Source organism: Abramis brama, assembly GCF_963993115.1.
Source record: "Abramis brama genome assembly, chromosome: 4".
In the NCBI taxonomy this organism is placed as follows: Eukaryota; Metazoa; Chordata; class Actinopteri; order Cypriniformes; family Leuciscidae; genus Abramis; species Abramis brama.
The window spans coordinates 21,811,686-21,835,198 of NC_139966.1; the positions used below are offsets into that span (position 1 = coordinate 21,811,686).

The 23,513-nt window shown below is 37.3% G+C and overlaps 1 protein-coding gene and 1 long non-coding RNA gene across 2 annotated transcripts in view; one reads left to right on the forward strand and one right to left on the reverse strand.

Annotated features, from left to right (window-relative positions):
* LOC311081149 (uncharacterized protein) overlaps positions 1-23,513 on the reverse strand; it is a 434,400-nt gene that overhangs the window by 291,277 nt on the left and 119,610 nt on the right. The gene's annotated exons all lie outside the window — the stretch shown is intronic.
* On the forward strand, positions 308-4,502 carry LOC311081162. Its single transcript, XR_014605809.1, has 7 exons — positions 308-604; positions 1,827-1,868; positions 1,960-2,010; positions 2,339-2,452; positions 2,556-2,707; positions 2,805-2,895; positions 3,316-4,502. It is a non-coding gene; the product is annotated as an uncharacterized lncRNA (long non-coding RNA).

The window sequence follows — 23,513 nt, forward strand, 5'->3', positions numbered from 1 at the left end:
AAGCACGTAGAACCCGATAAACAACAGCACTATTAATATATTCACATATAGGCTATGTGAATATTAATATATTCACATATATGTGAAGCACTGTTAAACATATTGAAATACATTTTGTATATTTGAAATAGCCTACATTTAAAAAAATACTTAAAAGCTTGTTCCTCGTGTTACATCTGTAAATTTGCATAGCCTATGAGAAAATATGTTCATAATTATATCATGTAGTTTTTGCTATTTTATTTCTACACCACGTTTACCATTTCTAAGGTAGACCTATATATTGTATTATAATGTAGCCTATTACACTCAAAAAAATGATTCAAGGCCTTCTTAGGTATGACACATTTAAATTGTGTTCACTTTATTTAAATATATCTAATTAGGAATAATACGTATATTTATTTAATAAGTCTAACGTAAAATGTATAAATAGTGTCATCTATGAGATTTAATTTAATTTGGGGAACTCAAATTAATTTGGCTTCGGAGCGCGCCATTTGCGCATGTGCAAGACAAGCTCAGAGAAGAACATGCTCAGAGTGTGGCCGCCATTTTATCGTCTGCCGCCGCAAGAAGGACTGCAACGTCGTATTCGTTATTGGTAAGTATTATCTTGTTTGAGTATTTGTAACAAAGAATTTACCTCACTGTAAGAGGATGTGTAACTTATATCATAATTTTGAGTGAAATATGCATGCAACAGCAGTGAAAGTTATGCGAGGTGAATTGTTTTAAGTGTCCCTTTGATAGCTTAACTTACTCACGCAACGTGCAAATTCTGTAGACCAGTCTAACGATCCCGAATTTGACTGTAACTGTGCAAAATTGGTTCTTAACTTATTGGCTTGCTAGCTGGATTGATATATCCGTCATAAAATGAATTAGAGTCTTGCGATCGCCGCGATTGTTTCGGCGCCGAGTCTATTTTTAGCTGCGTCACTCACTCACGCTGAATTGGCCACAGTGCGTTTTTCTTGATCAAATTTGACCTGCCTAACATGAAAAATAAGACATTTCACCATAAAATCATGAAGTGAGGTGTTCCGTGTTTCACAATCACCATATGACAGTAAGCGCTGTGGGGAGAAAATACACGAAAACATCATTTTTGTAAGGCCAGTTTAAATAATTAACTAGAGGTAACGTTAACGTTACATAAGGTAGAACGTATAGCCTATCTCAATATTAAGATTACTTTTATCATGTAAACTACCTATTTACAACATCGTAGCTGAGCTGCCCATGGTAAATCAGAGCAAGTGACAGACAGGGGTTAACCTAAGTTAACGTCACATCAGAACACCTGAAAAATGTGACAGAATGGACGATAGTCTTCTGTTTTTGCAGTAAACAAGCTATTTGATGAACGCTATAAAACGCATATTTGTTGAAATTATCGATCTATGTATTCTGTGAACTCCCATTCGTTTCTCCAAAAAAAATAAAAAAATAAATAGGCATCTATCTATCTATATATATACATACATACGCACTTTGATGGCGTATAATATGCACGTACCCCACACCACTAAACCTACCCAAGGGTTTACAGTACGTAAATAGGCTATGCATGTAAAAAGTCATTTTTGCGTATCAACTGCACGATGAAACCCAAAGCATGCTATAGATATGCATTTTCATGCGACTGGGTTAAATATTGCTGGTAGACAATTGTACCAAGTAAACATTTTAAATTATTTTAAAATCAATTTAATTACTTGAGAGAATTGTAAGTGTCATATTAAGGGATTAATTCACCTCAAAAAGCATATTTTCATATGAGAACTGGTTCCCACTCCTAATCAACATCTTCTCTTTCACAGTTTTATGAATATGACCAGGTGAACAGCAACCTCCTAGTTATAGTAAGTCATATTCAAATATTCTGATTTAGGCTACTTGTGTCATTTGTTAAATATATGGTATCTTATAATACTTTTTTATTCTTCTTTTTAGGATTGTGAATGTGGCAGTGCAAAGAATGTGTCCATCGAAACTAGCTAGCAGGTATTTGTTGCTGCAGCATTTTAGGCAGACTCATCTGTGCTTTAGTGGCAGTTTTCGCTATCCATGTCCATACACAGATTGCCCATGCACGTTTAGTATATGGAGTAAGCTTCTTAATCACACGTACAAAATACATGCTAAAAAGGAAACTCCAAAGCCAGAAGAATTAACAACATTCCAGTGTCATGTGTGTTCATGCAAGGAGCTAGCAACGGAAAGATTATTTTCAACACATAAATGGACATCTCAGGCATAATGAAACAGTTCATTGTATGTTTGTAGGATGTGCATTTGAAAGTAATATTTACAGGACATTTAACACCCACAGATACCGGAAACACAATCCACATTCATTAATAGACTTCAAACCCATTGTCGTCAGCCAATGCCCATGATAGAGGTGTTCAAGAATCAATGGCCAGCTCTTTTTCAGCAGAGTGAAGTAAGTAAACATGTTATGTAGTGTTTTATTTTAGTCATTAGGTTATTTTCGTAGTAAGAAATTGTTTTTGTGTTGTTGTTTTTTTTTTTTTTTCATTTTGAAGGTGAACGCAGAGTTCATGCAGATCACTACGAAGCCACTGCAATCAATGTTCCTACAGCTGGACCACTTTTCAGATAAACTGATGCAGATCTTCAAGAGCAAAGGAGGAGTGAAGGGGCAAAAGATCAAAATGCTCTGGCGATCACAGACTCTGTTAGTATAAATGCATGCTATGTCTTCTGTTTTGTCTAGTTAATGTACAGCTTTCTGCATTTGGCTAATTTCAGTCTTGATTTTCCCCCTGCTGTAGTGTGACAACATAAACATCAGGAGAGAGTGCATCCTGAAAGGCCTGATGATCTACCCGACTGAAGATCCAGACTTTCTTCAAGGAGTATGTGGTAAGTGATTTTATTTTTTAATATAACAACAATTCTGTTAATACTTTCATGTTTTATAAAATAAGTTATGATTTATTATTATTAAATGCTCAATTTTCATTTTCATTTCACAATAAAATATGTATTAGTGGAATAATAATATTTTGTTTTATTCATTTTAATAAAATAATATTTTTAATAGTAATAATTGTGCAGGGGTAATAACTTTTTTCATTTCATGTGTATGCCTTTCATTGTTCATCTGAACACAATAGAATTTGTAGAAGTTTTCAGATGTGTGTGTCCATAAAATGGAAGTAAATAGCAGCCAACAATGTAATAGTAAAAGTGAAAAGTAGCAATGCAATTTGCTGATTACTTTTAAAATATAAAGGGTCAAATTCACCTGGGCTTAACCAAAGTATTTTGTGTTTTGTCCAGTCCACTGAGGATGCAGAAAATGAAATCCCAAACACAGTCAAGGAGATTGTACAGAAGACATCGGAGTTGTGATCGAGGGCATTAAGGTTTTGAGCGACCTAGACTGTGTGATCCTGGCATTCATCATGCCGTTCGGTCTCATTTATGCTCTTGATCTTAATTTTCCTGACAACATCAAGTACACCTTCAAGTTTATCCAGAAAATCCTAACGAACTTGGATGGACATAGGCTGAATGCAAAAATCCAGCAACTTAAAATCAAGCTGTTTGCATGAGATGTGCACTTTTTTTGAGAACACAATGAGAATTATTTGAGAGTACATTTTTGTATATTGAGTCATTAACATACTTATGCACGCACACACACCACACATTTTTATTGTTTTAAACACTCTTACATGCTTTTTCTTACACACTTTTTGTGTGTATTTCTACTTAGTCGTTCTTGTCTTTAGGGATAGTTAACCCAAAAATGAAAATTCTGTCATTTACTGATCCTGGGGTTGTTCCAAACCTGTATAAATGTATTTGTTCTGTTGAACACAAAGGAAGATGTGTTAAAGAATATGGGAAACTTAACAGTTCTGGGCCACCATTGACTTTCATAGCTGTTGTTTTTTTTCTTCCTACTATGGAAGTCAATGGTGGCCCAGAACTGTTCAGTTTCCCATATTCTTTAACATATCTTCCTTTGTGTTCAACAGAACAAAGACATTTGTACATGTTTGGATAAAGGCTTTAATGTGTACTTGCATTTTTCTAAGTACTTTTCACATTAAATAACTATTGCACTATTGAGTTTGTCTCTTGTCTCTATGGGGTACAAAATAAGGATTTCCTAATTGATTTTTCAATGAAATGTTCTAATTTAAGTTTAAGAAGCATAAAACTAATTTTATAAATGTATCCATTTCATCTAAACTATTTGATCAAAATTGAGTTGGACCAACTCATTTAAGTTGGTCAAAATTGAGTTGGACCAACTCATTTAAGTTGCTCATAATTGAGTTGGGCCAACTCACTTAAGTTGGTCAAAATTGAGTTGGACCAACTCATTTAAGTTGCTCATAATTGAGTTGGACCAACTCATTTAAGTTGGTCAAAATTTAGTTGGACCAACTTAATTACATTTCATTGCATGAATGAGTTTTTTATAAGTTGGGGCTACACATATTTATTGGATGGAAATCCTGCCATCAATTAAATTGAGTTTGTCCAATGAGTTATTTTTTTGAGTGTATAGGCTATAGCCTATGACTTCAAACATTGTTTTACATTTTCAATGCTTATATATTTCCATTCCATTTACAGTTTGCGATGGCCACAGGCCTACTATCCACTTAATAATACATCAGGTTTCAGGATATTTTAGCTATTTATCAAATAATTCACTCCATCAATCTAAATGGATGTAAATGCTGCGTGACTTCTACGTGTTTTAATGGGCGCGCGCGCTGAACATTCAAGCCGCATTTGAACTGGAGAGCGGAGGGCGTTACCATGGAAACGAGACGGCAGCTCAACTGACAATCAGTGAAACTCCGTCTATCACTGTTGTTTGAACTACTTTAAGGTAAGTTCAGTCCATAAAATTACACAAATAGTACATACAAATGTTTCTGAGACTTTCTTTCATGTAAATCACTCGCTTCCGTTGAATATTTACTTTATAGAAATGGTTTAGTGTCTTCGAAAAAGTCCGTTAGCTTCTAGCTAACTAACATAGAGGTAACGTTAGGATAACTATAGACTTGAGCTGTAAGTTTGGGCTTGTAATCACATCTTATGTGTAGATGAGATATTTTGATAGTTTTGTAAAGGTTTTGCTGACAATTGATCAATGGATGAATGGAAATAAGCTAATTTATTTAACCTAAAAGTGTGCACTGTATGGTTAATTCATAGTTATCACGTGACGTCACACCATTACGCCCACCTGGAGGCTTTCCATTGCCCACCAGTCATTTTTATCAGGTTTGTAGTTAGTAATGTAGTTAAACAGTGTAATTAAAAGATCAAATTCAATATATACCGCTTATTCATGATGCATACTTTGTACAGGTAAGCAGATGAACACAGAACAAATTATTTATAACATAATAATATTGTTTGTCTTCTCCCCTTTACAGTATTGTTTGCCATCTAGTCCTGATCACAGAGTTTAGCTCCAAACCCAATTAAGCAGACCTGAGCAGCTGATCCAGGACCACCAGAAACTCTGCAGGACTTTGGTCTGGACACCAGTGTTGTAAGTTCAGAACATATTGCAGGAGATCTCAACATTGTCTCTCAAGGTCCACTTACATGCAGAGGTTTACTCCAACCTAGTCCAGCACACCTGAACAAGCTAATCAAGGTGCATAACTCTGGGTGCATATCACTCAGGTCTCTAGCTCAGTAGTCAGTGGTTAAAGGCCGTCTTAATCACAAAATTCTTAACGTGCACTGAAACATTCGCTCCCTAAAAACTCACTATGTTATCGGAAGTTCTGAAGCTCAAAACTTTAATCACACGAGACAGTTCGCTACAAAATGACATGTGATAGGTGTATTTAACCAAACCAATTCACAAACCAATATTATATTTCAGCATAAACATACGTCGCTAGACAGGTAATGTCTAATCAAGCAAACATTTACAATTTATCTATGACTGAAATCTTGCACAAATATGTAGAGGGAAAACTGAAGTGTATACTTCACATTTTGGACAACCATTGTTTTTTTACATTTACATTTTGGTTATTGTTTTCTTTCTCACTTTAGATGCTGGAGAAAAAACAGCCAGGCTAAAGCATTCAAAGTGGAAACTTCTGTCGTGGCTCAATAATCCAGGATTGGGATGGTGGAAGGAGCAGATCAGAGATCAGGCAGAGATCTACTGGTGCCCCTGAGGAACTGATTTACCTAATGCGCCAAACATTACCAAACATTTTCATCACTCACCTTCATGTCGTTGCAAACCTGTAAGACTTTCGTTCATCTTTGAAACACAAATGTAGATCTTTTTAATGAAATCTGAGAGCTTTCTGTCCCTCCATTTCACAGTTTATGCCACTACAACTTTCAAGGTAGTAAAGACATTATAACAATAATCAATATGACTCCAGTGGTTTAACCTCAACTTTATGAAGCGAAGTGAATGCTTTGTGTGTGCAAAAAAAAAAAAAACATGGCATCTTTATTCACAAAATATACATCTCTGACACGTTCACGGAGCACCACAATTCATTAGGGTTGTGTTGGCGAGAGCCGGCCATCTCATGCGTCGGAGATACATCATTTGTGAATAAAGATGTAATTGTATGCGCAAACATGGCATCTGTTAAAAATATCTTCATTTGTGCTCTCCACAAAAGCATTATGGGTTTGGAGCGACATGAGGGTCAGTAATTAATGACAGAATTTAAATTTTTGTGTGAACTATCCCTTTACTGTTTTCTAATGTGGTTATAATTGGTCATTGTTCTGTTTTATAAACATTTTCAATATTTTAAAGATTTATTGTTTTGAAAAAAATATGTTTATACAGAAAAGATAGATTAATTTGACCAAAAGTCACAGTAAAAACTAAAAATGTTTAAAAAAATAATGATTCAAATAAATGTTGCTCTTTTGAAAGTTCTATTTAAAGAATACTGAAAACTGTATCATAGTTTCCACAAAAATATGAAGCTGTACAACTTATAATAATCATAAATGTTTCTTGAGAATCAAATAATCATATTATAATGAATTCTGAAGGATCATGTGACACTGAAGACTGAAGTAATGATGCTGAAAATTCAGCTTTGCATCACAGGAATAAATTACACACTTTATACTGTATATTTACATGTATATGTAAGAAAAGTTATTTTTATTTAGTAATATTTCACAATATAACTTTTTTAGGGTATGCTTGATCAAATGCAGGCTTGAGATGTGATCAGGAAAGTGTTTTTTATGTGAAAGATGTATTTGATGTGTCAATAAATGGTTTTATAAACTCTTGTGAATTTTCGTATTATGAATATTAAATATAATCATGAATTCACGGTTGAAATTAGGCCTGAAAAAGACGTCTTTTCAACTCACTTTACAACCTAATTTAGACGCGATTGGGACGTCATTTTATTGTCGTCTTTTCAACGACCTGAAAAAGACGTCTTTTCACCTTTCACTTTTCAACCAAATTTTAACGTTGTTTAGACGACTTGCAATGTCGTCTTTTCGACGTCTTTTCAACGAGTTTTTGCTGGGTGGGTCATTTCAATCGATGTCAGCCAGTTCAATAACAAATGCGTCTAAAGCTATTTATTGTCGTCGTCATAGGATGTCTCAACAAACAACGTCAGACAGTTTTATGTCACGTAGGCATTTTTTTGCAGCATTTACAAATGTAAATAAATTAAGGTCTGCTCTATCTCCATAGACAGTAGCCTATATAAACGTCTATCTCCCTCCCCTTAAGAAATAAATAAATAAATCGTTTGTACTTAGCAAACATTATCACAGTGATGTGTAGTTTAAAAAAATTGCGCGAACGTTATCACAGTTCGTGTGTGTGTGTGTGTGTGTGTGTGCGTTGCACATCCATAATGGCAAAGGGGACGCGATTAAAACTTTGTAAGTACATAAATGTATCAAATAACCATTCCGAGACGTTTAGTCCATTCTCATTCGTGTTTATTCTGTGCCAGACTCTCTTCATCATCTGGGTCCAGCAGCAGGGCGGGGATATGCAGCTCATTTACATTTAAAGTGGTACACACAAAACAGCTCTTTTTAAAACAGGCCCCAAAAATGACATTTTCAAATGGTTATAATAAATTAACTGTGGGGTATTTTGTGCTGAAACTTCACAAATGCATTCTGGGGACACCCAAGACCAATATTACATCTTCTAAAAAGGCGCATAATAGGTGCCCTTTAACTAACAAGAAACTCTGATTAACAAATTAGTAAGTAATAGCACACAGATGACACTAGTAGTTTACTATTAACTAGTCAATAACTACTATTTTTTCATTCTTCCCAGAGAACTAATGAGAAAGTTTCATAATTCATGCAAAACTAAACAATAAGTAATGCAAGACAAATGACTAGCAGTACATTAACATTTTAACTGCTACTACAAACAAATTCACAAGATTGTTTACATTATCAGTAGCCTAATTGTAGACTTGCACCCGATGTCCTATTACTGTTTAAATTTGACGCACTATATATAATCAGAAAATAATTTTTGTATGCATATGACAAGCAATGTGCACATATCATATGCACACCAAAATGCGTATAATATGCAAACACGTGTATCATATGGAGACCAAATTCCATATACAGTAATTTTATTATTAAACATATACAGTAAAAAAAAACATAAATAATAAATGTGTGCATATATATATATATATATATATATATATATATATATATATATATATATAGGCTATATATATTTATACTACAGGGCCGTTGAATGCTTGAATCTGACGTTCTAAGGTGTGCAATATTTTCAGGGAAACGCACGGCTAAAGTAGTTCCAGGCAGGTCTTGACCGCATTACAGTTCCAAATCACTTCGCATTGTCAACTGTAATAACGGAAAATAGGATACAATTCATAACAAGAAAAAGCATTTAGCCCCATGCGCTTGATCTGCAATTTTCAATGTCTAGCTTCACAATCAATGGAAACATGCAGTTTAATTTTAATAAATAAAGCATATAGTCCTATATAATCAATAGAAAACTAAACTAAATATAGGCTAAATAAATGGATTGTCCTGCAGCACGGATTTTTATTGCAGATAATTTAACAAATAAATAATTATTGATAGGCCTACTTGTTGTTAAAAGGGCTTTGTGTTTCATTTATTTGGCTAGTCTACTGTCATATGTCAATAATAGAAAAAAAGAATGAACGAATTAATTAAAACGAATTGAATTAATAAATAAAAAAATAATAATGACGCACGCTTTTCTGTCTCATTATTGCAACATCTCTCTCTAATAACTGCATAAAGCCGGGGACACACTTTAAGGCTGGTTATGAATGTAATTTGATACTTATGACTGATCATGTCCAAACGCGTGTTCAGCGCGTTCAGTCTGTGTTCAAAGTCGGTGTTTAAAATATGCTGCAGTCGATGAAAACAGCTAGTCGTGTGTCCCAGCATTAGTCTGCTATCAGTGGCTCAAACCTCCGTTACTAACTCTAAAATGACGTTTCGGAATTAGCAACGGAGGCATGGGATTAGATGCGTAAGAAATTAGTCCTACATACAAGAGCATTTTAATGACAAAAACTTTACAAACGTCTTGAAATACATAATCTGAACAATGTTTCGAGGTGTGGTAACTGTAGTATAAGCGGAATAATTGACTTCAGGCCGTTGAATTATTAGAAAAATAATGCACACCCGAGGTGTAACGGCCACTCCGCTTCGCGTCGTGACCGCATTACCACCTCGGGTGTGCATTATTTTTCTAATAATTCAACGGCCTGTCGTCAATTATTCCTTACATATATATATATATATATATATATACATACATTTATATATATATATATAGGCTATATATATCATTTTATTTTTTTTATAATGTGTGTACCAGTTGGTGGGTCAGTGTCTTGCTCAAGGGTCTCACCTCAGTCGTGGTTTTGAGGGTGGAACAGAGCGTTGGTCATTCACTCCACCTACAATCCCTGCTGGTACCGAGACTCAAACCTGCAGCCTTTGGGTTACAAGTCCGAATCTAACCATTGAGTCATGACTGCCCCTATATATATGCGTGTGTATCTTGTGAATGGTTATGATTCTTTTCATTAATAACTATTATAAGAATTATGGTAACCCACTAGTAATTACTCAAGTGTTACTTCATCCTTCTAAAGGAATTACTAATTACTTGGATCAGTATTCTAAAGTGAAGATCATGGCAACCCACTAGTAATTACTCAAGGGTTACTACATCCTTCTAGAGCAGGGGTGGGGAACGTTGATCCTGGAGGGCCACTGTCCTGCAGAGTTTAGCTCCAACCCTAATCAAACACACCTGAAGCTAGTCAATGTCTTCAGGATTACTAAAGTTACAGGCAGCTGAATGTTTTTTTTTTTTCAGGGTTGGAGCTAAACTCTGCAGGACAGTGGCCCTCCAGGATCAGCGTTCCCCAGCCCTGTTCTAGAGATATTATCTAAAAGTATACTATTAAAAAAATCAACAAAAACCTCAAAAGCGTTAAATGACTTTAGTGATTGATTGCACATGATATTTACTCATCATGACTAGAAAACAAGAACAATGCTTAACCAGAAGCATGGAACAAGCAACAGCTAAAATAACAATAAGAATTTAAACAAGAGGCATGGAAAAAGAAAAAGTTAAAGTGGCTGTGTGTGTAGTCACTGAGCTAGAACATGCATGGAATGGTATTTATCATACAAAGAAACACATGCATAAACAGGTTGGTTATTTTTGTCTCTTACAAAAGTCAATAAGCATGCCAGCTTTCTTTTTTTCTTCAATGGTGCTTCGCAATGGCTCCTGTCTGCATAATTCTCTGCATCGCTCTGCAAAATCAGACAGTTTCTGTCCTCTTTGGAAGGTGCCACGCAAATTTTTGTAGGCCTCAATGTCACATGCTTCGAGCTCTGCAATTGCAGCAGTATCCACAATTGTCTTTCTATCCACGCCACATTTGAAGTACGCCTGTGTTTTTGTTGTTCCACTTTTCAAATAGCCCAAGACCTTCTTGTATCTCTTAATGGCTTGCTCTGGAAGAAAGACTGACAAAGAACAGAGAATAAACCATTAGTATGTTATGCTAATGGGATGTCTGTTTTATAAATGAATGGAATTTGGAAATCTGCAACAAGGAATTACAGCCTAAATGTCTTTGCTGAATTTGGTGGTTGTAGGTGGAAAGCTAGGAGAAGTTTATCTTGGAAAATTAGGGTCTAAGAAGAAGAACCATAATAATAATAATAATAATAATAATAATATAAACGTGCCTCTATTATGCTATTTAAATAGCTATTAATTTGTTTTTGAGGTTGTTTACATGCATTCAAGGTCAAAAAACTATTTTCATTAAATTTTCATTGCAGTATCATCTCTCTTCTCTTAACCCTCTTAACTCCTCCTTTCCGATAGCCTACCCAGCTCTGATTGGTCAGATTACCCAGTTTGTAGTGGTAGGTCAACAGCACATATCGGAAATTAAATCCCATTACCAAATCTGAATTTACAGCTTTAGAGGATTTAGGGTATGGAAGTAAATTAATGACATATGTATTTGAAAAATAATAATAATTAAAAAAAAACATCTGAATTGCACTAATTATAAATAAAATCCATTGCGTTAACAGTGCTTGCATTTTAATGCATTGTAATTTCAGTGCTTGCATTTTTAGGGTCTGAAACTCAATGTGGTAGTATATTTAAAATAGGGTTGGGCACAAGTTCACAAGATTTACAAGATGCTTTTTTCAGTGGTGCTCAGGATCTGCATATCAGTCATCAGTCATCTCTTCTTACTCTGCTTATGTGGTAAGTGAACTTTTATATACTGTAATGTAACAGGCAACCATTAGCAATCGTAATTTGTTTTCCGTGCCTTTCTGAATACAGATTCACACTTCGGGCACACCCCCTAATCCCTCCAGACCCATACCCATACCCATACCCATACCCATACCCATACCCATACCCATACCCACCCAGTCCTCTCTTCCTTTCCTGTGCAGGAGTATGTAAATTCTGTGAAAAACATAAACAAACAATTTCACAAAGACTGAATAATTAAATCTTATAATGCTAATTAGATAGTTTTAATAAGATTTAATTTAGCAATGTGTTGCTAAATAAACAAATAATTAAATGACACATAGATGTATGGGGAACTGCACACAAAGATTACTGTAAGGACATTTAAAATACATCCTTTTTTGCATTTCTGCTTTATTTTCTCATTCCTTTTCTTGGCTTTATCCTTATTTTTGCTGGATTTTCGGGGTGCAGGGGATGAAGAGGATTGAGATAAGAATGAGGTTGATTCACAGGAGGACGATGAGTCAACTTTGCAATGTTTTTTTTTCCTCTCAACCTTTCCTCTACTCTTTGTCTTCTTTTTCCGTTCTGAATGAAGGCCATCTTCTGTACTGGAAGACTGTGACACAGGATCATCATATTTGGGTTTGCAGGAAGCTCCCATCATGTCTTTATAATTATGAAAACCTAATGAAAAACTAAACTAAATGAATAGTTAATAGTTAATAGTTGAACTAAGTTAATAGTTGAAGTGTTACTTGTAGTTTTTTGTTTGTTTTTTAAGTAACCATTGTAATGATGAACTGTAAGAACTGTACATTCTTTAAATTGTACTTTTTTACTTTTCTCTTAGGTGGCTGGGCAGTCATTACATGTCCATGTGGAGTAGTCTATTCCATCAAATTCAACATAAGAGCAGAGTCTCCCAGAGACTTTGCGGACTTGTTGTTGAGTTGGAAGCACTTTCCTAATATTGTAATATATGACTTTGCTAGAGGACTTGCAGCACACGTTAATCTTCGTGAAGCAGATTCTCTACCTTTCAGTCCCCATAAAGGGAGACTTGCTGAACCAACTACAGCCAATATCCAGCTAGCAAAAGGCGGCAAGCTCAAAGTTAATCTACCATGGTTGAAAAATGAGGAGGAGGAGGATGAGGATACCAACTGCCATCCTTTGACTGGATCATCAGAGCATCAGGACTTCCTGCTCAGCTACTGGTCGGACGCTCTTGCTTACTGCTCCGCGCTTTGCTCTATCGCTTTTACATTTTATCTCCTATTTTTTTTATATTTTATTTCCTTTATTTTATTTCCTTTTATCACCTAATTTTAACTTCAGCAAATCAGCACAGTGCTCATACGACAAAGTTTGGATTACTACAAAAACGCAGAATTCTTTTACCTGACCAGCTTACATTCCGGGAAAGGAAAACACAACTGCCTTCAAGGCATAAGAGAAAATGCCTCTTCTGGAATCGACTTGCTGCATTAACTGCCACAGACTTTTACAAAGGATTGCAGTTCTTTAAACAAAGTTACTTACGGGACCACCAAACCAGATGGAGCACACAACAGAGCTTCGTCATGGACACCCTCAGCAGACAGCCGTTGAGTCCCATGAAACTAGTGCTCCTCGACAGGTAGAGAAACAAGCCGATCGACTTACTAATCGATGGCACAAACAGGGAGCTAAACCCAAAGGCACTCGAGACATCAGATTGTCACGAGCATCACATATTGCCGCAGTAGCATCCTCTACCCCAGATACAGCTCTGACAAGGATTGCAAACACTGGTCTCCTACCACCGCCTATACATCTTGAAAACAGATTTGAACTACTAATGAATGTAAATGAGCAATCCCCAAACGTGATCGAACACAGACTGAATGGGCCAGTAGCTAACACTGATGCTAACTGGCGCTCAAGGTCGAGCAGACAGCGGCACTCAGCTCAGAGCGCAGCCGAGCCCAGGACTCTGATAGTGGGGGACTCCATAATCAGAAACATTAGCAGCAGGGATACAACTATGTGCTGCCTTCCACAAGCAACAACTTGTAAACAGGGAACTTCAGAACATTCTGATGAAACATAAGACTGCAAATCGACTCATCATTCATGTGGGGAATAATGATATTCATAAAGAGCAGTCAGAACTCCTTAAGAAGGATTTCAATGAACTTTTTGAAACACTTAACCTGTTAACCGTTGCCAGTGCGCGGGCGCACTGAAGCGGGTTTTTTTATATATAGTTCAAAGTTACTATCAGATTTAATGTTATACCTTGACAAACTATACATCATTAAAAAGATATAAGACTCAAGTTTCAGTATTTGACCTCTATTGTATTCTGAGAAACTTATAGCGACAGTTATTTCTTAATTTGTGTCAGGAGTTATGAAATGAAAAAATGAGTCGATACCTTTGATATGAATTATGCGCGTCAGCCGCTTTCATTCATAAAAAACTCCTGTGCTGTCGTCATGACAGCGATACACAAAACAACGTCCTTCAGGGCTTTAGCTCAAAAATGTGCAGATTTTGAGAAATATTGATAGATTCTCATGGATTTACATCAGATTTCTATAGACAGGAATAATATTTATTGAATTTATACCCAAATGCGTCGATGTAATCATTATAAATGCTTAGATACTCTGATACTGTGTTTTCAATTCATACCAATAGCCTGAGGGCGCTATTATGCACAATAATAGTCCATATATGGAACATGAAGAAGAGCCATGATCATGTGACATTCCAGGACGTCACTGATACACACAAAGCTAACAAGAGATCGCTGTAACATGCAGATACAGACGTTTTGAAGACAATAAACATGATTGCAATGATATTTGAGTTACCTGTGTTTTTCAAGCCATGCCAGGTATTTCCATAATAATAGATTATATTTATAATGTAATGCTAATCTATATAGACTGTCATTGTGCAGAATACCATACAATAGTATATTTTCTGTCTGATTTTTTTATCTGAAGCCAAATTAGATCACAGAAGATTATTTAAAACACTTATAAAGTGTTATAAAGTAAGTTTGAAGCACAAACATGGTTTTAATCTCATAAATTGTCGTGTATTGATGGTGTGCTAAGCTAACATGCTAGCTAGCCCTAGGTGTACCTGCAACCTAGAAGTTATACTTTTATGACTTTTTGAATGCTTTCTGAAATGTTTCCTTATTCAAGAAATGCATTTGATACAGTTTAAAATGTGAGGTGAACTTTGAGAAAAGAAATTAGGGACTGAAACCCTATGAATAGCCTGTGAATAGCCAGTCGTTAGTAACTATAATGCAGACAAAAGAAATGCATATTTAGAGCCATAACCAGTCTGGAGAGGTGAATGTGTGCAGGGGAGACTGAGACTGAATGGGGCTCGTCTGCACCACAAAACAATAGAGACAATATACTGCATAGGTGGTTAGAAGATGACAATAAACATCAGAAGCATTAGCGTCAAATCAAAATAAAGTCATTGACATGGTCTTGAAAAACATTTAACTAAATACAGAGTTTTGGACTTATTATCTTCAGATTTTAAACATAAAATGTTTAGACATGTGGCTTTAGCTGTAGTGCATTTCTAGATTGCTACAGTGCCAACTTCAATTTTATTTTCATGAGGATGTTTCATAAAAAATTATTTCTTTACAAAACTTTACAAAACTTTGAAGCTATTTATAACAATTTTTGTCATTATGACAATAATTATTTCTACATTTACAATAAACTGCCAGGTGTCAGCTTTCAAATGAGATCATACTTGTGCTTTTAGTACAAAGGGTTCATGAACTGTATCTGTTTCAGTTTGGGTATGCCATTTCTGGGGATTTTTCAAAAGTGGGGTTGCAGCTTAACAGGTTAAAAGACTGAAAGTTCACACATTCTTCAGTGGACCACTCCCAGCAAGAGGAACAAACAGGTTTTCACGGTTTCTTGGGCTTAATACGTGGCTGCAAAAAACCTGCACTATAAAAGGAGTGAACTTCATTGACAATTTCAATCTTTTCTGGAGTCAGAGACAACTGTTTCATCGGGATGGCCATCACCCAAATAATCTTGGTTCAAGAGTGTTAAAGGACAATATCTACTTCCCCCTCAATCATCCTTCTGCAGTGTGTGCCAATCCACTCAATCTGAACGGCACACACACACCTAGACACAGTATGAATGACCACGGGACTTCACTTCAGCAGCAAAATGGACATGCAGTTGACATATCACACAAGGACAATGATAACACCACTCCGCCACAACAACCTCTGCTCACGAACACAATCTCAGCTGAGCCCTGCCCATAGAGCTCACCACAGACAGACATATTAGAACTGCTCCAAGATTCAGCACCCAAGGACGTCTTCCTGGAAAACAGCCAGGGAAGCCAGGACAGCATATCACAGCCTCCGATAACACCAGAGCAACAGCCCCTTTCACCAGACACCTTTTCCCTCTCCTCAGCATCTCCACTTCTGTGCTTCTCACAGAAAATGGAAGAACTGAACTATCCCACTCTTTTGCTGCAAGCCCCCAGATACCAAACAAAAAACGGCAGGCACCTCAACCACCAAAGCCTGCGGGCCCAGCTCACCCTCCCCCTCCTGTGAGAGCTCTTCGGCCTCTACCACAACCCCAGGGCCCACACCCTCCTCCATCTGCTCGAGGTGAACCAAAAACAACTGATACCAGCTCTCAGTGATATGTGTCGGGTCCCCACTATGATAACAGTAACTTTTTCAAATGTTTACAGAACAAGCGGGAACCCAGTGTGCCTGTATCTTTCTCTACTGCTGTTCTATTACAAGATAGAAAGTCTAAGGCCTTCAATAGCCGTACAGCAAACCTAACTAATCTGGTGCCTATTACATGTCAAACTAATATTGCTGTGGGGAAAATCAAGTCTGTTAAGTAACTGTAGCACTTTTTAACATTCGCTCACTTAAAAATAAATCACTTCTAGTCAACGACTTAACCACAAACAACCTGGATTTTATGCTTCTAAATGAAACATGACTAGAAGACAGCTGCAGTGCAACAGTCCTCAATGAAACAGACCCTCCTAACTTTACTTTTATGAGTGTCTGCAGAGCTGTTAAGAGAGGTGGGGGTCTAGCTGCTCTTTTTAAAGATATCTATCAATGTAAGCAAATATCATTTGGGAATTACTTGTCTTTCGAATATCTGGGTATTGTGTTAAAAGGTGCTCCACGCATTTTACTTATCATTATTTACAGGCCTCCAAAATACTCTCCAGCCTTTGCTGAGGACTTTTTTGCTGAGATTCCCAGTGAAATGCTCTCAGACAACAAGTGCAGTGAGTTTGCTTCTTTCTTCTCTGAGAAAATAATATCAGAAAGGTGATCAGCACATCCTTGAGTTGCCCTGGGGTCAGACAGATCAAACCACCTGAGAAAGTAGTTACTATGTCTGATTTCAAAGAAATTGATGGCAAAATTTTGGAAGAAACCGTACAGCACCTTAAATCATCAACCTGCGCTCTTGACACACTTCCCACATCATTTTTCAAAAGCGTGTTAAACAGTTTAGAAGCAGATCTTCTAGAAGTAGTAAATGCCTCACTGCAGTTTTCCAAACTCCCTGAAAACTGCAGTTGTCAAGCCCCTCCTGAAAAAGAGCAATCTGGATAAGACCATATTAAGCAACTATAGACCGATCTCAAATCTTTCTTTCATAGGCAAGATCATTGAAAAAGTTGTCTTCAATCAGTTGAACAAATTCTTATGCTCGAATGGATACTTTGACAATTTTCAATCTGGTTTCCGACCGCACCACAGCACAGAGACAGCGCTCATAAAGATAATAAACGATATTCGCTTAAATACTGATTCAGACAAATTATCAGTGCTGGTACTACTCGACCTCAGTGCTGCATTTGACACTGTCGATCATAACATACTTCTTGACAGGCTGGAAAACTGGGTGGGGCTTTCTGGGATAGTCCTAAAATGGTTCAGGTCATACTTAGATGGGAGAGGTTATTATGTGAGTATAGGAGACCATAAGTCTGAGTGGACATCCATGACATGCGGAGTCCCTCAAGGCTCAATTCTTGCGCCACTCCTGTTCAACCTGTATATGCTCCCAATGAGCCAAATAATGAGAAAGAACCAAATTGCTTACCACAGCTATGCAGACGACACACAGATCTACTTAGCCCTATCGCCTAACGATTACAGCCTCATTGACTCCCTGTGCCAATGCATCGATGAAGTCAACAGTTGGATGTGTCAAAACTTTCTTCAGTTAAACAAAGACAAAACTGAAGTCATTGCGTTTGGAAACAAAGATGAAGTTCTCAAGTTGAATGCATACCTTCACTCTAAGGGTCAAACAACTAAACATCAAGTCAGGAATCTTGGTGTGACACTAGAGTCAGACCTTAGTTTCAGTAGTCATGTCAAAGCAATAACTAAATCAGCATACTATCATCTGAAAAATATTGCAAGAATTAGATGCTTTGTTTCCAGACAAGACTTAGAGAAACTTGTTCATGCTTTCATCACCAGCAGGGTGGATTATTGTAATGGAATTCTCACTGGCCTTCCCAAAAAGGCCATAAGACAGTTGCAGCTCATACAGAACGCTGCCGCCAGGATTCTGAGCAAAACCAGAAAATATGAACATATCACACCAGTCCTCAGATCCTTACACTGGCTCCCAGTTAAATTTAGGATTGATTTTAAAGTATTATTACTGGTATATAAATCATTGAATGGCCTAGGACCTCAATACATTGCAGATATGCTCACTGAATATAAACCCAGCAGATCAGTCAGATCACTAGGATCATATCAGCTAGAAATACCAAGGGTTCACTCAAAGAATGGCAAGTCCGCTTTTAGCTATTATGCCAGCCGCAGCTGAAACCAGCTTCCAGAGGAGATCAGATGTGCTCTTACAGTAGTCACTTTCAAATCCAGACTCAAAACACATCTGTTTAGCTGTGCATTTACTGAATGAGCAATGTGCCAATGTTCGTCCGACTGTACTGTACTGTATTTTATTTTTCTAAACTGTTTTAATTATTCTTATTTCTTTTTATTATTTTAATTTCTTCTATGTAAAGCACTTTGAATTGCCATTGTGTATGAAATGTGCTATATAAATAAACTTGCCTTGCCTTGCCTTGCATTATGCTTTGTATGACAGATTCCATGAATTCAACACAAAAGACCCAAGAGATGCTCTTAGGAGAGTCCAAGTAGTCCCAGAACTTTGTGGATGGGTAAATACTCAAACCGCAGAGCAACTCTTTGCTGCAATGAGCAAAAACAATTATTTCCTGAACATGCTCATGCCATCAGGACACACATTTTTGATGCGCAACATCATTCATCATTATAACACGGCACAGAATAAAAACATGGAGGACAGCCTGAAAAATGTTGTATCACCAAGTGATCAGTTAACCTTCAATGGGTATGGTCAGATAGTACTTGGTAAGTTTTTGTTTATTTTTTATATATCTTACAATGACCAGTAATTTTGTGACATATTGTAAAATCACTTTTTCTTGTGCTGTATGTGAAGGTACGCCTCCACAGTCCCTAAATGATAGCAGGGTTCTCAAGTTTTATCAAAAGCTTGGAGTGAGATCACATGCGGTTAGGGGAGGAGCCCTAATGGAGCCCCGCCCCCCAATTTTACCCATTGTTCATAATTAACCACAAACTAAAAATGTTTTAAAAATTAAAACAAACAAATATACCATTTACAATAGCTGTCAAAGGTATCCCTGTATCGTTTGACCCATCTGTGATCAATGTAAAAGGATTTTCCCTCATTTTCATCACCAATTCATTTCTAAAATATGGTGCCACTGCTCCACTGATAATGCACACTGTTTTAGTGCTTGCACACTTAAAATCCTGTGCTGTGGTCGAATCTTTAAAGCACTCCTTTAACAATGGGCTGAAATGGTCTGCTACTGCAAATGGTACATTGTGTTGGACCATTGCAACAGCCACCTTTACCTCAGCTCTCCTTGTCTGCAACAGAAAGCAGAAAGGGTTATATAAAGAACTAAATCAAGCATTCCATGCAACATAAGTGTTTTTATAATTGTTAATACAACCTACAATGTTAACAAAATTCAGCTAACATTACTGCCAGTATTTTTGTTTTCATATGTACCATGTACCTTGCTCTCTTGTTCTGTTATGCCACCAACAGAAGCTGGTGCATAAAACTTTGCAACTTGCTGACTGAAGTGCCTGTTCTTTGGACTGATGCCCTTTGCTTTTAACATGCCTGTTGACATCAGTCACACCTTGATGGGCACATGAATTCTCCTGTCTGCAAACAGAGCACCAGTAATAGGAGCTGCTAATGCCTTTGGTGATAAATGGCCATTTGGTTGTCCACTCATTTTTGAATGTACACCTATAAGTGGCTGCTCCACAAGCTTTTCTCTTCCCTGTCCTGTCCACTGACTCTTCCACTGTCTCCTGTGTGCTTTCTTCCACTGTCTCCTGTGTGCTCTCTTCCACTGTCTCTCCTACTGTCTCACTTGGTGTCTTCTCCACCGTCTCTGCCACCACCTCTTCCACTGTCTCCTCCTCTAATCTGGCAACCTTTTTAGGGGGCTTACCTTACCTGGCGCCCAGAATGATAAAATATATTTTTGCTTTTTCCCTGACATCTTTGAAAAATACAAATGCAATGGCAATGATTAATGTATGTTTTGACAGGATATAAAATATTACCCAGAGCACTCCGCTTTAATACATGTAGCCTTAATGTAACTAGAAAGACTATTAATACAGTATAATGTATAATTTAAAATAAAATGAAAAAATGCATCTTCATTCCTTCCCATACCCACTAACATTTCCCTTAGTTTCAGATAACGTAAGCTAGCCAAACTGAGCCAAAGCTTCTGGCCTGGTTGCAAAGTAGTTGTAGAGTTTTTAACTGCATCAATAATAATGGGCTAGTATATATTTAAATGTTCTAGCCTAAAAATGTTAAGACAAGCTTTCTTCCAACCTTCTCCATCACGACGTGTGTTCACACAATGTTGTTGGTTACCTAGTAATGAATGTACTGTGGCCGAGAATGTTCTGTCAACTTCCGTGTGTTCACGCATCTATGTTGCCTAGTAACGAACGCAATCTGGTCGAGATACGTGCTGGCGGCAGGAAACTTCACTTTGTGTGCCTGTGCCTCGTAAACAACGTTATATATAAAGCTTGCAGGACAACTTGGTTGGCATTGCCTTTTCAGCGTGAGAAATACACGGTGTGGCGTGTTTACTGGTTGAATTGCGTGTGTCTCACGGACAATGCGTGAGACTTGAGAACCCTGTGAGTGGGAGACTCTCATGTGATATTACACAAATAGACCCAGTACACTGTAAGTAATGTCATGATAAACACTGCACTTTTAAAATCTCACTTCACTTCAGTTGGGTTATAATATTTTGTCTCTTTTCAGACCCCAGCCGGGGTTCAGTGATGGACTTGACAACAGCCCTATGAAATGTGCAGCCCAACAGGGCATGCTGGATGCATCCACAAAGCAGTGACCAAATTAAGATGGTATGTTGAATTATTTTGCATTTTCATACAAACTTACAATTGTTTTTGTTTTTCTAGATAAAAAATGCTTTAAATGAAAAGGAATCACAACTACAATTTTTGGCTCAAGTAGAAGCAACAATTCTGGACAGATCAGATTTTATTACCTTGGGCCATCCAAATGATGTTGAAGGGACTGTGAGTATAATCACATGCACAATCATGCTTTTGTTTTGTGATGAGCGAATATTAAATTTGGTTTCTCTCAAATTACTGATTTTGAATGCCTGCCTTTCAGTTGTTAGAGATATTGCTGACTTACAGGTCATATTTTTCCTTTCTTTTTTGGATTGAGAAAGTGTGCATAAGTGATCCTTTATATGCAATCAAATTAACTGTAATTTTAAATGGTATCTAACAGAACATAAAGGTCAAAGTTTTTAGTTCATATGTGACAGTGACATGGTTGCCACCATTCTGTGCAGATCCTTCATCTAACTTAAAGGGATAGTTCGGCCAAAAATGATATTAAACCCATGATTTACTCGCCCTCAAGCCGTTCGAGATGCATATGTCAATCATTTTTCAGACGAACACAATTTTCAGTTATTTTAGGAAATGTCTTAGATCTTTCAGTGGTTATAATAGCCGCTTTCCGACCGGAGGAACCTTTTCACAGTTCCTAGAACTATTGGCTAAAGTACCCGGATGTCGGCGTGTTCGCACCGCAGGAACTAAGTACGATTTTAGTTCTAGGAACTCCATTTGTAGGAACTAATTTAGGTCCTACTTCAGAGTAGGGTCTAAACCAGCACTATAGGAACTATCCGTGACGTTAGTGTACGCTGATTGACCGAACGCACACGGAACACCAGCACCCGCCATTTTTAAAACAGCTAGAATGTAAACACACAGATTATAGCCTATATATTTACTCCAGAAACTAACTATACAAACATGGAAAACAGTGATAGATGGGTCTCTAAACCTTTATGCTGAAGAGAAAATCCAACGCAACTTTGAGGGGACCAAGCCTAACTTGATTATGTTTATCTGCCCAGCTAGCAACACTGGACATCAACCACACGGCATAGGCTAATAACCTTTTTTCATATACTGTCTACTTTCTATAACAGTTCTATCTAATAACATATTAAACAGTACTGTTAGACAGATTGCTAACTAATAAACACAAAGAATGCGAGCATTGTTTTCTCTGGCGTTCTCAGCGCCGCCAAAATAAAGGTCCGTCGCGCCGTCAAAATAAAAGTCACCGTGCTTGCGTCACTCCCTTACCCCTCCTACCAGTTCCTATGGCCACTTGGCCAGTGCGAACGCAAACAGCAAAACCGAGTTTGGGGGAGAGTAGTTCTTAGAACTGTTTAGAAGTGGACAGTTCCTAGAACTATCGTAAATCCTCTAATAGTGGCCTGTATTCCATTAGTAGCCGGGTCTCTAACATTGGCCGGTCTCGCTGTTGGCGGAGGTAAATAAAGGCCGGTCTCTAATAGTGGCCGGGGCTATTATTAGAACCAACGTTTTTCTGGGCAGGCCACAACATTATGCTTGTGATAGTAACATGCAAATACCACAGGGGGGCAATGTTTGCTAATGAATCCAAGCCATAGCTATGGTAGCCTGGTCATGTCAATCACTTCGCTCTTGACTCGCACGTGAGAATTCAGTCACCGGTAGGCTAATGTTGTTTACCATGGCAGCTGCGGAGCCAAAGAGGATTTTTGGCGAAAATCTATTTTTTAACCACCTGGGATCGACAATCGCACTGGCGCGATAGGCTCGCTTTTTTTCTTAAGTGCAAACGAGTTTCAAAATACTCTGTTGACTTTGATCTCTTAATTACGGAGAGCGCGCGTTATTCAAACGCAAATAATCTGAGGCGATCCACGCAAACCTGAACACCCACAATCAGCTGGATAACACACATCTATCTAAGTAATAATAATCCTGGAAAATTTACCTCAGAAGTGCTTGGAAGTATTATTTCGAGGAGCAACGGATCCAGCTGAGAAATAGGTCAGTTCTATTTGCTTTGTTCTAATCGCAATAGTGTCTGTAAGTTACACGCAAAAAGACACGCGTTTCTAG